The sequence below is a fragment of the Solanum dulcamara genome, chromosome 2, assembly GCF_947179165.1.
Source record: "Solanum dulcamara chromosome 2, daSolDulc1.2, whole genome shotgun sequence".
Lineage (NCBI taxonomy): Eukaryota > Viridiplantae > Streptophyta > Magnoliopsida > Solanales > Solanaceae > Solanum > Solanum dulcamara.
In genome coordinates this window covers 20,985,676-21,000,277 of record NC_077238.1, presented here as the reverse complement: position 1 = coordinate 21,000,277, position 14,602 = coordinate 20,985,676, and positions in this window count along the sequence as shown.

The window sequence follows — 14,602 nt, the reverse complement described above, 5'->3', positions numbered from 1 at the left end:
GTTGAGTTGGTAAATATCGTACCCGAGGAGTGGTACCTCCCGATGTCGTGCTAGAGAGTCCTCCCAGAGCCACATATTGAGGTTACTGAGGACCAAGTTCCTCCAGGACTCGCAGCACCATTGCTTCAAGAGACCTTATTGAGGATGGTAGGTATGTTGGAGAGTTTTACTCAAGGTGCTGCAGGCATGCCACAGGGTTCACAAACTAGAGATGGGGCACAAACCCCATAGCAGCATCAGGTCCCAATTGTCCAAGATCAGGTGGGTCAGCCACTCTTGGTTCCCATACCAACTGCTGGTGTGGAAGTTACTCCAAATATATTCATTACTATTACAGATTAGCAGTTTTATGAGAAATTTCAAAAAATGAAACCACCCCAATTTTAGGGTGGTAGGAGAGAGAAATCTTACGAGTTCTTAATACTGTGTCATAATATGTTGGAGGCAGTGAGTATGGTTAATGCACGGGGCATTTGATTTGTTGGACTTCAGCTTCGTGAGTCAAATAGAGAGTGGTGGAGGATGTTCATGCATTCCAGAATAGTTAGATCACCTTCAGTGGAGTGGGATGCTTTTGCTAGGGCATTCGAGGATCACTTTATCTCGTGGATCATACGCAAGGAGAGATGGTTAAGATTTTAGAGTTTGAATTAGGGTGGTATGTATGTTGCTGAGTATGATTCATGGTTCTGTTAGTAATCGAGGCATACTACGGTGTTGATCCAGATGAAGCAAAGAGGGTCCGCAGATTTATGAAGGGGTTGACTTTTTTTGTTTGATCATATGTGTTCATATCAGCCCGTGAGGGGGCTTCCTTCTAGTCGTTTGTGAGCATCTCCAAAGAGGCATAATTGATTGTTAGAGAGGAGTTTGGGGACCCCCAAGAGGGCCACTCTAGTGGTCAGTTCTCAGGCACCTCGTTAGGAGGTAGAGGGTCGCACAAAGCTGGTGGCTTGTTTTAGCGACAGAGACCTGTCCATGCTTCTAAGCCAGCAGTCAAGGGTTTCCACGTAGTTTGAGTGTCCTATAGTTCTAACAGAGGTATTTATGGTACTTTTTTGGGTTCGTCATATTAGGCTTTGACTTAGAGTCATTGCTACATCTGTGGGAATCCCGATCATCTCATGTGGAGGTCTCCTACTCAGGGCTGAGGTGGACCCCACCCTAGTCCATCAGCTCCAATAAAAGGACCAGCCCCAGCGACTAGAGGTCGAGGCAGATATCAGCCTAGTAAGGGTGGTCGTACTTTCAATCTAGGTGTTGGAAGTGCTATAGTTCCACAAGGAGGAGGCCGAGGTGTTATACAGGGCAGAGGTGGCAAGGGAGCACATTGTTATGTTTTTTAATGGAGGCTTGAGGCCAAGTCTTTCAATGTAGTTATCATAGGTATCGTCCTAGTTTGCCATCGACCTGTATCCGTGTTATTTTTATCCTGGGTCTACTTTCTTCTATGTGTCTACCTATTTTGCATTTAGATTTGATTTGACTTGTAATTGCATACCCGTGCCTGTTCATGTTTTTACACCCATAGGTGAGCCCTTATTGGTGGATCGAGTGTATTAATCCTGTCTTATTTCTTTATTCTAGTATGATGCTTGGGTACACATGATTATTATAGGATAATAGACTTTGATGTGATATTGGGTATGGATTGTCTTTCTCCTTATCGTGATATTCTCAATTGTTGTGCCAAAACTGTGACTCTAGCGATACCTGGTGTATCGAGGATCGAGTAAAGAGGAACTAGTAGTTCTTATCCTAGTAAGGTCATATCCTATCTACGTGCTCAAACATTGATTGACAGGGGGTATATGTCATATTTGTCCTTTATTTGAGATACTAGCATCGAGTCACCTCCTATGGAGTCTATCCCCGAGGTTAAGGAGTTTGTCAATGTGTTCCCTACGGATCTTCTGGGAGTTCCTCTGGATAGGTATATTGACTTTTCCATTGACTTGGATTCGGGCATTAAGCCTATTTCTATTGCACCTTATCGTATGGCTTCGGCAGAGTTGAAGAAGTTGAAGGACTAATTGCGGGATTTGTTAAGTAAGGGATTTATTTACCCTAGTTTTTTTACCTTGGGGTGCACCGATTTTGTTAGTGAAGAAGGATGGATCTAAGAGGATGTGCATCGATTATAAACAGTTTAACAAGGTGACAGTCAAGAACAAATATCCTCTTTCTCGCATTGATGACTTATTTGATCAGCTTCAGGGAGCTTTATTCTCTAATGTTGACTTGAGATCTGGCTACCATCAGTTGAGGATTAGGCCATTGGATATTCCTAAGATAGCTTTTCGAACCCATTATGGTCATTATGAGTTTCTGGTTATGTCTTTTGGGCTTACTAACACCACTGCAGAGTTCATGGAGTTGATGAATGAGGTGTTTCATCCATATTTAGACTCTTTTATGATTTTTTTCATTGATGACATCTTGGTGTACTCCAAGAAAGAGGAGGATCATGCTTGTCATTTGAGATCGATGCTTCAGAATTTGAGAGAACAAAAGTTATACATAAAGTTCTCCAAATGTGAGTTTTGGCTTGATTCTTTGGCATTCTTAGGACACATGGTGTCCAAGGAGGATATTAGGGTGGATCCGGCCAAGATTGAGGCATTTAGAGGTTAAACCAGGCCTATTTCACCTATCGAGATTTAGAGTTTTGTGGGTTTGATTGGGTATTACAGTCTCTTTGTGCAGGGATTCTCTACCATTGTGGCTTTATTAACTAGGCTAACTCGAAAGGTAGTAGATTTCCATTGGTCCGATGAGTTTGAGGCGAGCTTTCAAAAGCTCAAGACCTTATTGACTTCAACTCTTATTTTTACCTTACCTGAAGAGGGTATGGACTTCACCATATATTATGATACTTTCGGTGTAGGTTTAGGTGGAGTCTTAATGCAGAAAGGGAAGGTGGTTTCCTATGCTTCTAGATAGTTGAAGCCTCATGAGAAGAACTACCTGACCCATAACTTGGAATTAGTGGTAGTGGTGTTTCTGTTGAATCCATGGTGTCATTATTTGTATAGTGTGCACTGTGAGGTATTCACCGATCATCAGAGTCTGCAGTACATCTTCAGCCAGAGAGACCTGAACTTGAGACAGCGCAACTAGTTGAGCTACTGAAGAACTACGACATTACTATCTTAAATCACTTGGGGAACGCTAATGTGGTGGCCGATGCTTTGAGTAGGAAGGCTCCTAGTATGGGGAATCTCGTAGCAATTAGTATTGACATGAAGCCCCTGGCTAGGGATGTTCATAGGTTAGCCAACAACCTCATCTAGCTGTAGGTTTCTAAGGAGAGTGGGGGATTTATTGATTTTATTGAGGCTCGTTCTTTATTAGTTGAGCAGATTAAGGAAAGTCAGTTTGATAATGTGAAGTTGTGTCTTATTCGAGACAAGGTGTTGAGGGGTGAAGCCAAGAAGGCTAAACTTGATTCAGATGGTGTCTTGATGATTGAAGGTAGGATTTGTGTGCCTAAGATGGGTGATTTGATCAAGTTGATTCTAGAAGAGGCTCATAGTTCCAGATATTCTATTCACCCGGGTGCAGCAAAGATGTACCATGATCTTAGCCAACACTATTAGTGGTGTAGGATGAATAAGGATATAGCTAAGTTTGTATCCAAGTGTTTGACCTATCAACAGATCAAGTGTGAGCACCAGCGGCCTAGGGATACGAGTCAGAGGATACCCATTTCTACTTGAAAGTAGGAGTGGATCACCATGGACTTTATTGTGGGTTTACCTCCCAGCGTGGTGGTTATGATTCTACATGGGTGGTTGTGAAAGACTGACCAAGTCTTTTCTTTTCATTCTAGTTCGGGTGAAGTACATAGTGGAGAAACTAGCTGAGTTGTATATCAGTTAGATCGTTCAGTTTCATGGTGTCTCGGTATCCATCATTTCAGATCAGGGTTCATATCTTACTTTACACTTTTGGTAGGCATTACAGCATGGTTTGGGTACTAGGCTTGATATGAGTACAGCTTTTCATCCACAGACTGATGGTCAGTCCGAGCAGATAATTTAGGTGTTGAAGGATAAGTTACGAGCCTGTGTTATTGATTTTGGTGCTAGGTGGGATGGGGAATATGTTCTCAAAAAATCTTACTCCAATCTGACCTAGCTAGCAAGCGATCCCAGTTCGTGACAGACAATATTTGCCCTTAGCGGAGTTTGCTTACTACAACAATTATCACTCCAGCATTTAGATGGCCATATTCGAGGCATTATATGTTAGGAGAGACCGATCTCCTATTAGATAGTTTGATTCAACTAAGATAGACTCTTTAGAAACGGACTTGCTTAGAGATTCCATGGAGCATGTTCGCATGATTCAGGGTAGGCTTTTGACAGCCAAGAGTAGGCAAAAGAGCTATGTAGACTGGACAGTTCATCCATTGGAGTTCATGGAGGGTGATCACGTTAGCCTTCGAGTGTTGCCCATGTAGGGGTAATATGGTTCGGGAAGAAGGGCAAGCTTAGCCCTCAATTCATTAGCACATTTGAGATTTTGGGGCGACTTGCCACCTAGTTTTTCAGTTGTGCATCTGGTGTTTCATGTATCCATGCTCCGGAAGCATGTTCCAGACGACTCTCATGTGACCTTTCTTCATCACTTCTGCATGCTTAATGAGTTGCGATCATGAAGGGTTATAAATCCCCGAATAGTAGTTAATTCCCAAAGACGGGAAATAAGCCATTTTCACATTGTTTGGACATTGGGAGCTCAGAGAAAGGCGATTTGAACAAGAATATTCTTGGAAATTCATTGGGTAAGTATTTTTGACTTAAATCCTTTAATACCCAACTATTATTTCGTGATTTGAACCTTGAATTCATGGTTTTGGGACTTCAATTTTGGGGGATTTTACTTGAACCAAGATTTATACAAAATTAGAGTTTGTGAATTAGTTTCAACCCCATTTTAAAAATAGTTTTTGACAATAGATTCCTAATACTTTAAGGAACATTTTCATATAAAAAATTTCAGATTTGGACTTCATTTTCGGAATTGGGTTTTTGGGTCGGTTTCAGCTCGGATTTCAAAAACTATGAACTGGGTATCATTAGTTCCATAATTTAATTGAGAATTCATATTTGATTAGATTCGGAGAGTCAACAGAAGGTAAAAGTTCAAGTTCTAGAGTAGTCGAGGGCGATATAGAGGCAACTGAAACTTTAAACCTTCGTAGGCTTTGTAAAATGTGTATTCTTGTTACGTGCTATGTGATTTGATTGAATTTGGTATTGGATTGATCATGAACCATGAAAATACTTAAGATTGATTATTCAGAGTTATAAAAAGGGAATTAATCCAATGAATCGAGCTATTTGAATTTATCAACTAGTCGTGAACATTAATTATGATACTTGCGATACGAATTGCATATTGTATTGGACTTCATTTCATTTCCATTGATTGCATGAATATTCTCATATGCATTTGGGTTGAAACATATCATTGAGGTCAAAATGGATGTTTACGCCGATGTGAAATGGTTCCGGTTAAGTGATAATGAAAGAGGAAAATAAAAAGAATTTAAGGTACGTGTCACGCATCGTGGTTGCTACATTATTGCATCGAGGGACGTGTCATGCACCATGGTTATTATATTATTGTATCTAGGGACTTTCATACATTGAGGTTTTTATATTTTTGCATACGTGGGACGTGTCATGCGCTGTGGTTGTTATTTTATCATCACATTGGGCATTCATCGCATTGCATTGTATTACATTGACTTGACTATCTGAGTACTTGCCCTTACTATGTGAGCAGTTGAGATTGAAATACGTACGACATTAATACTATATATTTGAGTTGTATAACATATTTGACTTACGTGTTACATGAGCTATATTTGCATATAGAGACTGTTAGATTGGGTTGTTTTACGTACAGGTTGTAGTTATGGAGGTTCGGATGGTATGTCAGAAGTATTTGTTTTATTTAGCTTTAAATGTGTTTATAGTATTACTTAGTGAGTACTGTGTTGTTTGGTACTCACCCTTGTTGTAGGTCTTAGCTCAGACAGTGATCCAGATTTCTCCTTTCTTCATCCACGGCTTTTAGAGTTACTTGAGAGGTAGTTATTGACGCCGGCAATCTCGCTCGCTTATTTTTCATCTTTGTTCCATTTGAGAGACAATTGTACATATTTTAGACTTATATTTATTTCATTTCTACTGTAACAGAGGCTTGTACATGTGATAACTAATCATTTGGGGTGTTATAGATGATTACGTCTTCCACATTTTTGTATTTATCTATCTATTTCTACTGTTTCCACTTAATTTCCTCTTTATATGGAATTTGAGTTGACTTGTCTCAGTGGGTTAAGATGAGTGTCATCAAACCCGGATTTGGATCGTGACACTATGATAGTTTAATGCTTATCTCATATAAGAGGACTCTTGAATCAATTCCCAAGTTTGCGTTAGATCGATCAACCAAATCTTTTGAAAAAATCAAGATAGTACTAAACGGATGGAAATGTCAACTAATTAATTATTTAATAAAATTCATGTAACACCCCCAAAAATTTTCACTAAGATTCGGACCATTCTTCGCGTACGTATAGGATCGTACTAGACAATTGTAAAGTGCATGCATGAGTTAGGACCAATTCCTAAGGAATTGGAGAGTGTTGGATGTGATTTGGGGTCATGAGGGACCCCTAGAACCAAGCCAAGTCCAAAGAACTCGTCTTGGCTAAGTTTCCGAATGAGTTTGTATAAGGGTCGACTTCTAATGACCTTATCTTTTTGAATATAACGAACTGGGTGGCCCATGACCTATTAAATTAAAGATCTTTGAGTCTTCTTTCCAACTCCACTAAGATTGCATTTTTTGGAGTTTGGAGTCAAAAGTTATGACTATCTTACGACGGACTAGTGTTGTAGGAAATTTCAGGCCTGGACCATAACTGGGAAAAAACTGGGCTTGGCGCCGCAGTGGCGCGACGCGACACTATAGCTCTAGGAACAAGCCTCAGTAGTTTGGTCCTTGGTGCGATGCGCCACTATTAGATGTGCAGAGTTTTTAAGCCCATTTTCCAGAACCCAAAAAATTTAGGCTTGGCACTGCAAGGGCGCGACGCGCCACTATAGCGCCAGGAACAAGCCTCGGTAGTTTGGCCCTTGGTGCGATGCTCCACTATTAGATGTACAGGGTTCTGAGCCTATTTTGACTTGGCGCTGAAGTGGCGCGGCGTGCCACTATAGCGCCAGGAGGATTTTAGCCCATTTTTCCAGATTTTTGAGGAAGGGCAAATTGGACATTTTCTCTAATTATATATACACTGACTTGGTCATGTTTTGGACCATTTTTTTCAGTCTATTGCCTCTCCAAAAATCCCTAATCCTCATCCTCTCTTCCTCAATCCATCTCCAACAAGAATTGCCTTTAAAAATTTTAAGGATTCAAGCCTTCCATTGAAGACCTAACATCGAGGTTCCTTAAACATCTTCACCAACGTATGTAAGGCTACTCAAAGCATGGGTTGAGTCCACCCATGTGCCCTACACCTTCTTTGAGATTAAATGTTCATAAGAATGGAGTTTCTTGATAGGCTTATGTCCAAATGGGTCTTTTTCATGTATTAACCTAATTTGTTTATTATGTTGATGTTGTGGAGTTAAGAAAGTGGTGTTCTACATGTTGGTATGAGTTGATTGATATGAGTGGTTAAACATATTTTGTTGATTTTCTTAACTATGTTGATTACTTTAAATATGTTAATTTTCTTAAATATGTTGATTACCCTAAATTGTTGATTTAGAACCTTAGAGTCTTGATGAGTCCTGGAAAGATTTGCTAAATGAATAGAGAAATGATTGGATAGGATTGTATGATGTTATAAATGTATTTTTAAATTACACTTGAAAAATACGATTGAGATTGATCGAATAGTATGATTGGAAGAGGTTTGATTGTGATAGAATTGATGATTTGACAAGAATCCAAATGAGACTTGTCGATATGATTTGATTGAGTTGATTAGATGGAGTTTTATGAGCATTGAGTCTTGGGAGGAGTATCGAGCACCGAATTGGGTAAGAGTAAGTAATAACTCAAATTCAATAACTACGTCGCCAAACATAGGAGGGGATTAAACCGTTAAAGTCGGATGCTTCCCAAATTATTGTCCTGACATGATAGCACTTGGTTGGATATGGATCCATGATTGGTTGATTCGTTCATACCCTAGCAAGGTATGAACGGACGTGGCAACAACGTCGGTTTATTGTACTGTCACTGTCTCATAAGTGATGGTTGTCGGATAAGAGAAACTCCCATGTAGGTCTTGATAGTACTCTGAGTCGGATTGTGTTGAATTGTATGTGATTGGTCCCGTCTAAACCATATCCTTTTTTAGACTTAGGACACTTGATTGAGTTGTTCTTTCTCCTGAGTTGAGATTTCGAGTTGATTTGATTCTTCCTTGATGTTTGTTTCATTCGGCCATTTTACATACTCGTACATTTCATGTGCTGACGTCATTTGGCCTGCATCATTTCATGATGCAGAGACAGGTACTAGAGATCATCAACCGACGCACTATTAAAGATCTATTCACTTCCAGCTAGTTGGTGAGTCCTCCCAGTTTCCGGAGGATATCGAGATTATCTTTATAGCTTTGTTTTGTTTCCTTTATTTTGATTGTTGGTAGCCATGGACTTTTCATTGTCACCTCTTGGATTGTTGATAGAGGCTTCATAGACTAGAGTGTGAAAGTGTTGAATTGTTCGTTTTGCCTAGTTTTATTCTAACTAGTTATTGATTTGGTATTTGTTTGGCCTTTGGCCCTAAATTATGAATAGTATCCTTAGTATTGAGTCTTCCGCTGATAGAATGTGAATGAATGAAAGTGTGACTGGACCAGGTGGTTTGCTTGAAGGCCAGAAATGGCTTTCGAGTGTCGGCCACATCTAGGGTACCCTCCCGGGGCGTGACAATTCATGCAAGTCAAAGTTAATTAGTTTGTTTTGAAGAAAAAAGAGTAAAAATAATATTAATTGATCATTATTGGTTCGACGGTTGGCAGTTTCTAAGAAGGATATTCAATTCTTTTCCAACTGTCTTACACACACACATATATATATATATATATATATATATATATATATATATATATATATATATATATATATATATATATATAACACAAAAATAAAATTTGTAGCAATAGTTATTCGAGGGTTGAACTTACTTGTAGAGAACAAACTTGTAGCACATTTTGTTTACCTTTCCTAGCAACCCAATAAATAATCTACACCCTTTTTATAAAAGATAACATAACGGGAGAATTTTTTTTTTCATTTTTGGCTGGTATTGGCAAGGGAAGTGCATACTTGACTAGCAGACAAGTGCTGCCAAGTGTGCACTATGTGACAGACCATTAAATGTTGTGGGCTTCTCAAGTTTTGGCCTTTCACTGAGTTTTTATGTGGAATTTGTCAATGGCCTTTCTCTATTTCTTTCATCTTTTTCTTTGAGTTTTTTCTCAATCCTCAGCAATAACAAAAATGAAAAAAGTGGTGGGCTGGTGGCCAACACAAGCTTAGGAGTTCTATACATGTCGTTTGGTAGCTAATTAGAGTTATACAAATATCAATAATATATCGATTAGTTATTTTTAAAAATTATATATTTATTATATGTAGGTATTAGTTTTGCAAGTATTATTAATTATTTTATTTTCTATCCTACACAATATTATAAATAGATTTCCTCATAAATTATAATTATTAAAGTTTACAAATTAAAAATCAAACACCCTATTGATTTTATACATAGTCCTAAGTCCAACCAACTACCAAACTTAGTATTAATGATCTAATACATGTATAATATTTCTCTTTAGTCCTGATCAACTAGCAAACGACATCTCAAAACTTTTGCATTCATATATTATGGGGTTTATATATATAGTTGTAAAAAATGAAATCTCACTCAAGTATGGTCAATTGTGTGAGACAAAAACTAAAAAAAATCGATTCTATACTATTTGGCTAGTACTCTACCTCTTTCCCTTTTTTTTATTGTAATAATTGAAAATTTTTAGAAAATCTGCTAACATATGTTGGAAAATAGTTGGAAATCACAAAAAATCTCGTAACTTAAAGTGTTGTCCTTAATGATATTTTACCGAATAAAGTGTATCTCTCAGAATTCAATAAACTCTAGTATTAAAACTAGAAGCCAAAAACTAATACTCCATCTGTTCCTATTTACTTGTCAAATATTTTCTAATTTGATTTCCCTTTTTACTTGTCATTTTTAACAAATCAAAGTTGTCATTTTTGACAAATCAAAGACGGAGAATTATTTGTCTTCTTATTATACCCTCAATTTATTAACATGGAGTTAATGTGTTTGAAAAATGTAGTGAGTAAATATATTTAAGTCTCTATCAATTAATAGGGGTAAAATAGTAAACTCATATACTAATGAATGTTTTCTTAATAGTGGTGTCAAGTCAAAATTTAACAAGTAAAAGGAAACAGAGCGAGTAGTAAAAAAATATTTATCTTAAAGAAAACCTAGCCTACAAAAAAATAAGAAGGAAAGATATACTAGTTTTTGTCCTTTTTCACACTTACTCCCTTCGTCCAACAATACTTATTCACTATTGACTTTGCACAATTTTTAAGAAACTACAAATAGAAGGGTAATTTTATAATATCACCATTTGAATATAATAAATACAATATTTTAAAAAATATGATAGAGAAATGACTACTAATTAATGATAAGGATAAATTAGAAACTAAGTCTTTAAAACTTACATAAATCCCATAGTATAAGGAGAAAATTACATTCTATCCCTACTTTTTTTCAATTTACAAAAATTCCTTCAAATTTGTGTCATTCGGATACATAGGAGTCATCCGGATACATTAATTCTGATACATTAGACAACTTGGTTATTATGTTTTTAAAAAAAATTAAAGGTAAAATTAAATGTCAATTCCACAAATCACGGAAAAAAAATTGATATCAATCTCGCCCAAAATTTTAGGAACTTCAAACAACTAAAATTTCAAATTTTCTTCTTCATCTTCTTCTTCGTCCATTTTTTTCTTTCTAGTCATCAGTTATTAATTTTTTTAAAAAAATTATAACTTTTCATCTACAAATTTTTGATAATATGAAAATATACCTTTTCTTTTTCCATATTGTTGAATCCGATTAAGATCTTGATTTTCAACTTTTTCAGAGCTCAAAAATGATGAAATCGGCTAAATTTTTCAATTCTACATTGTTTTCCTCGATACCCATTTTTCAATTCTACGAAAAATGGATAAGTTATGGTTATGTATCTAGAAATAATATTTTGAATTAACCTAGAAACTTAATTATATCTTATGATAACAAAAATTTATCTGTAAAAAATTTTATCGTTGGTGCCTCCGATAAGAATTTTGGATCGAGATCAATGGATGACGCCATTGTTGAAAGTGAAAAATAACCTACAGGAGTTGATACAGAACAAGAAGAAAGTGGAGACTGATTTCGTCATCATTTTTTTTGCTTTCATCAGATTAGATTGTTGATTATTTTTTTAAAAAACATTTTGTTGTTCATCTTTTTGTGATAGATATAGGTTTAAATTTTTAATGTATCTAATTGTTTTTTTAAAAATTAATGTATAATGCATTCGTTTCAACACTATGATACATTGCATTTTTATCATGCACAATGTATCGTGTTCAAATATTAGTTTTAATACATAACCTTAATTTATTGAAACACAAATTAACATGTATCATGTTCATAGTTATGTATTTGATACGTAATTATTAAAAATTTCATTATATTTTACTAATCAATACATACACTCAAACTTATCCAACTTGAAGGTTATGTATCTGTAGACATCAGCAAATATAATTGTTGATACATAAACACTAATATTTTTATAACAATATCAGTTGGTATCATATTCATAGTTATGTATATGATACAACATTGATAGAGCAACTGATTGATTTTTTTTTTGTTATTTTTTGTTGTTAATCTTTTTCTGATACATGAGTTCTGGTCTATTTTCATATCTAAACTTGTGTGCTCATGCCTTTAATTATTTATCTAATACATAATTATTAAAAATATATAATCTACCATGTATCAATTATTGTTATGTATCTACAATCTTTAATTTTGTTAAGATTTATTCAAATTAAAAAATTAGGTGTCCGTGCACATTATCCACTAAATACACTTGATACATAAACTCTAATGTTCTATAGCTAAAACATTGTGTATCAAATTAATTGATATGTACATGATACATAATATACATATCAAAATTCAACACTTTTCAAACTTTATTACATGTATCATATACATATCAACTCACAACTGTGTTGTGTATCACACACAAAGAAATGTGATTGACACCAATTACATTTGTAATATATCTTTTATAAAATACAGTATTTCTCAAACAAAATAATACACGTAGATAGTAATGTATCATGCACTATTTTTTGGGCATGATACGTAAATTCAAATTTATAATAAATGTATTTGATACATAGCGACTACCACACGGTAATGTATCTATCTCAAATCTAACTTCTTATAGGCAATAATTACTTATTTAATATATCTAGTAGAAATACAGTACTTATAATTTAAACAAGATACATAAATAGTAATGTATCATGATAAAACTATTCATCTCAAAAACCCAAGTCAAATGTAATATTTACGAAGGCATTATACATTAATTTAAGAAAAAAATAACTAGATACATTAAAAATCTGAATCTATATGTATCATAAAAAGATGGACAACAAAAATCAGGAAAAAAAAAACAATATGATCTGCTGAAAGCAAAAAAAAAATCAACATTTCTACCCCTTTTTTGAGGGGGTTTTTTCCACAGTCACTTTAAAAGATGAAGGTACATCCTTGTTCGGCTTCGCCTTCTCAACTTTCTGATTCGTTAATGATAATGGATCGTGCAATCGCTTGATCTGTTTTCAGCCAATCTTCGTAGTCAGAACCATCAACACGATCAATATTAAGTAAGTTTAATTGGGTACTCCCAATGCTAAAAGAAGGAGCATCATCCATATGTATCAGGACTTTGAATATGCAAAATCAAAAAAAGAAAAAGAAAAAAGAGAACACAAATGGATGAATTTTCAAATGGAGAAGATGAAAAACTACCTATTGAGAAAGTTGAAATCGATTGAGAATAAATTTGAAATTCAAAATTGTAATGAATAAAGAAACTATTGATTGAGGGAGTTAAAATAGGAGAGATTAGAGGAATGAAAATAGGAAGTAATGTATTCGGATGAGTGGGATTTTGGAGGGAAAATAGGGATTTTTGAAATATTTTAAAATGGTAGGAAATAATAGAAATTATGACAAATAAGGATGCACAAATAGATAATTTTTTCTAAAATTATCTGTTAATTTCATAAATTGAACAAATATTATTAAATATTTATTTTTAGTATAGTGAAAAAGTAAAATTGAACAGAGGTAGTATAAGTTGTAAAACAAAATTTTACTACAGAGAGAGAGAGAGAGAACAAATTGAGAGCTTCACATCCGTGCACATATTGCAAATTCAATGTGTAATAAATGTCATAAAGGCTATTAACTTAGTAATTGCCATATTTTTCTTTAAATCTGTGCAAATAATGCACACTCAATGTTTGATAAATGTCATAAAAGGCAATTAACCCACTGCCATATTTAAACAAAAACAACCGTTGGTAACATTTGAAAAATACTTTCATTAAGCTTAATATAATATAGGGCAATAATATATGATTAATTCTTTTGACCAACTTTACTAATAGATAAAAAGAATTTTAAAGATTATTCCTATTTTTTTTTTAGATCGAATAAATCATGTCTTGGAAAATAAGCAGGTTTTAAATTTTATTTTCTATTATTTGATATTCTTGTCTGACCTTTTTCTATGCTTTTATCGAGCCGAGGGTCTTTCGGAAACAGCCGTCCTACATTGGTAGGAGTCAGGTCTGCGTACACTCTACCCTCCCCAGACCCCACGATGTGGGATTTCACTGGGTTGTTGTTGTTGTATTATTTGATAAGTAAACATAAAAATATTATCCCAAAAGCTTTATATGTTATCTAGCAATATACTATGAAGACGGGATGAGATGGGAAGTGGGGGTTCGGGGTAGTATGGGATAGGATAGTCAAGGGGTGGGAGTTGGGGGATTGGGTAGGTAGAGAGGAGAAAATAAATTTGAAATGTCACTTATGTAACTTGTTTTCCCTACTTTCAATAGAAACGTCATTTTGAGAAAAACATTTTGACCACCAAAATATAAAAAAAATTAAAAAAATATTTTCCTCCCTACCAAACACGCACACATAATACAAATTTAATAGATAATATCTTAATGAGCGTGGACTCTTGCATCTCCTTCTCCACTTGAATATTGAGAATTTATATACTAGTAATGTGTGCTTAATCTACCAATCATGCATTGCATTCTTACCTCTAATTAACTGAAACCCTGTGGGCAGAACTCTTCGTTCTTTTAACTTACCTTGAAACTAAAGGTAGACAAATTTTACAAAATGA